The sequence below is a fragment of the Halyomorpha halys genome, unplaced genomic scaffold, assembly GCF_000696795.3.
Source record: "Halyomorpha halys isolate HHAL.00 unplaced genomic scaffold, Hhal_1.1 Scaffold466.1, whole genome shotgun sequence".
Classification (NCBI taxonomy): Eukaryota; Metazoa; Arthropoda; class Insecta; order Hemiptera; family Pentatomidae; genus Halyomorpha; species Halyomorpha halys.
The window spans coordinates 87,958-91,223 of NW_027112770.1; the positions used below are offsets into that span (position 1 = coordinate 87,958).

At 33.8% G+C, this 3,266-nt stretch overlaps 1 long non-coding RNA gene across 1 annotated transcript in view; it reads left to right on the plus strand.

Moving 5' to 3' along the window:
- The window catches only part of LOC106683106 (uncharacterized), a 17,432-nt gene extending 14,228 nt beyond the window's left edge, over window positions 1-3,204 (plus strand). Inside the window, exons 3-4 of the long non-coding RNA XR_001343514.3 lie at window positions 2,203-2,280; window positions 2,891-3,204. This is a non-coding gene — a long non-coding RNA (uncharacterized lncRNA). The remainder of the gene's footprint in view (window positions 1-2,202; window positions 2,281-2,890) is intronic.
- Window positions 3,205-3,266: the final 62 nt, after the last annotated feature.

The following is a 3,266-nucleotide window of genomic DNA, read 5'->3' on the forward strand; positions in this document are numbered from 1 at the left end:
CACATTTGATCCAAATATACTCTCAACATTTATTTCCAAAATTTGGAATAAATGTTGAGTTGAAAATTTGGAAATAAATGTTGTGAGTATATTTGGATCAAATGTGTTTGTGTTAATAATTAAATAAACCACTCTCAAACAATCATTATAATAAATCATTAATATAACATATAAGGTTTAATGTCAGTCAAAATGTTTTTTATCCGTTTTATTATAGTTTATGCAACTCTACAATCCTTTGATAGGGGTTGAAAATTTTCAAATGAATTGAGTTGGTATTGGAGAAATTCCTATGAAATCATGAGGTGATTATTATTGTATAAATTAAAATATATAAGGATGAAGATTGGTGTTATGTTCGTTTTATTATTGTTATAGGTCTTTATAGTGCATGAATATGGGACAGTGGTCCCGAAACGTTGTACAATGTCATGAATAAATAATTCATTCAAAGATGGAAGTGATTAACCTCAAAATAATTGACTCACCAGACTTCCTAGAGAGATAATCCAGATTGGAGAAATTCATTTTGGATGTCTCAAATTTTTCTACCACGTCCAATATTTTTTCGCTGTTGTGCGTACGTTAATATTCCCTTCGAATCGAAAATTTATATATGAAATGAGTTGAAGTTCGAAAAGTGCTTCTCGAGGTTTTAAATTGTTTCACCCACCTCTACCGTTTACTTTGCAAATTTTGATGTCATGAACTTAAAATATTGAGTTAGTTAAAAACAAATATGTGAATTAAGTTTAGGTTAGAGTTAAGGTTATTTTTGGGGGTCTCAACTTACTTTTCCATCCCTCCTTATTAACTTATTTTGGCATGGTTTTTAGGTAAAAAAAGAACAATTAAATTACTATTCATGTGTTCTCTGAACGAAAATGAGGGGGCAATATGATGTTTTGACTGACGGTGCTTTGTTTTTAAATTAAATAATCCACCATTCAAGGCTTTCCTTCCCCGCCGGACCCGCCCCGCTAAACCCCCGAAGAGCGACGGCCCTATATTACTTTTGAAATATTAACTTAAAACGGGAAGAGGAGACTTTAAAGGCGGATCCACATGTTGGCCGCTCGCCACGAATCGGAGGCTTGTACAAATGCTCGGTAAACAAAGAGCGGGCCATCCACATGTCAGTGTTAATCAGAGAGGCAGCATGGCGGACGTATAAGTGGTTTCAACCATTGCACTGGGATTATATTATTTTTATTACAAAAAAAAAAGAAAATGAAAGGAAATTAAATATAAATAAATAAGATTAAATATAAAACTTATTATAAAAATTAACTACAACCTTCTAACAGCTCTCAGTTGCAACTTGACAAAGAACAATGGTGGAGATGCTACACGAGCGCTCTCATGAACCCCTCTGATCTGTGTCCAAAAACCGGCACTCGACGGATCGGCAACGATCTTAGGCCAACTCGTACAAGCCACCCATCCACATGCTCGCACATGTCTGAGTTCGCCATGGCCTGGCAAACATGTACAGGCCCCTTAAGATAGTTTAATCGAGCAATATTCAAAAGCGCCTGAAATTGAAAAACGGCATCAAAATAAATTACGACTTCATATTCAGAGAACTAACCAACTAACTAAACTAATTAAAAATATTTTTAAATAACAGTTATGTGCAAGTTCTTTTTTGACGAGATAAGTTATGACGGGAACAAATAAAGGCGTCGAGGTATGTATTTAGTAAGTCCAGATTCAAATTTAAGAGATGGGGCGTACTAACTTCAGTGAGCCTGGGACAATACCTATTCAAATAGGTTAGGTTAGTTGAGCAGGTGATGAATTAACAGGATAATCGGACGTACAAGGTCAATCTACATAACAAATCGGAAGATATTCTCTTATAGAGTAGTAATAATTAATTCGGTGACCAGCACCAAAAGTGCGATAGGAAAAGGACTGGAACCAATCCACAATCCTGGTTCTTTTCAGTATTCAATATCGCTCTTTGTTTTCTGACATATGGGTGGGGGTCTTATCTAGAGGCCCTGCGGACACCCATCCACTAAGTTGCTCCACTCGACTTCGCGCAGCATCTACCTCGAATCTACCTCTTCAATCCTAGAAATAGATTTAATGCTAATATTACTTTTTTTTTTATTGTAAAGCAACTATGTTACCTATAAGCTTTTATATTAATCCTTCAAACTGTATGATAACGTTTGCTTATATTGTTTTACAAAGGGCAACAGCTGCTGACTAATTGGATCAGGAACTACATCATATACCATTAGATTCCAAGATTATATAAAATTAGAACAGGTAAGAACTAATATTATAGCTTTATGAGCAATGTTTTTTATAATTTTGTCAGAAGTTAGGATTGAAACTATATATACCATAAATCTTGTTAGATTAAAGGTATTAAATTACAGCATCTACTTACGAATACCATAGACTATATAGACGACCAGTCGAAGTTTCTAGATAGTCGCATCGATTCACATAAATAATCTTTACAGTAATCAACTTAATGAACGTATAATCCCCGTATAGGCACAGGCTCCTTCATATTTGATTAGTTAAATTTGTCAGGGAAACAATTTTATCTAAGTATATATATTAATGGTTTAGTAACAAATAAAATTATCTTCAGGACAATTCTAACAATACTTTAGTTGAAACTAATTTTAGCCCAAAATTGGATATAAACATCTCAGGTGCAAGAATGTAAAAAATTCATGAATACATTTTAATCAATACGGAATACTTGTTATTAAAACCTTCAAATTAAACTTAATTTAAATTTACAGATAAATACATGTACGGATCAACATCAACGAAAATTCTTAAAGTTTTTTTAAGAGTTCAATAAATAATGAGTGCCAATTATAATACAACACGCAACTAAATATTTTCTGTATTTAAACAGGTCGACATGAGCAAATCTAAAGATCAAGACGCAGAAAATGTAATGCAAAAGGATTGCGGTTATTGCGATCCATGGCAGAAATGTTTGCTATATGCGGTGCCTATATTAATTGCTTTACCCTATTTGATCAGAAGAATGAGACGTCAATCATGTTGCCAACCAAGTAAATGTTGTACGCCACCACCAACATGTTGTAAAAGCGAAGAGCCCCCTAAGCCTCCCTGCAAGCCTTGAATGAAAACCTTTCATAAAATAATTACCAGTCAATACTTAAATGAGCATCATAATTTGAACAATAAAACTACTCAGAAGTACTATGTATTTTTTTCCTTTTTAATGAAACGAAATTCATTGGACACCATCACAGAACTTCATG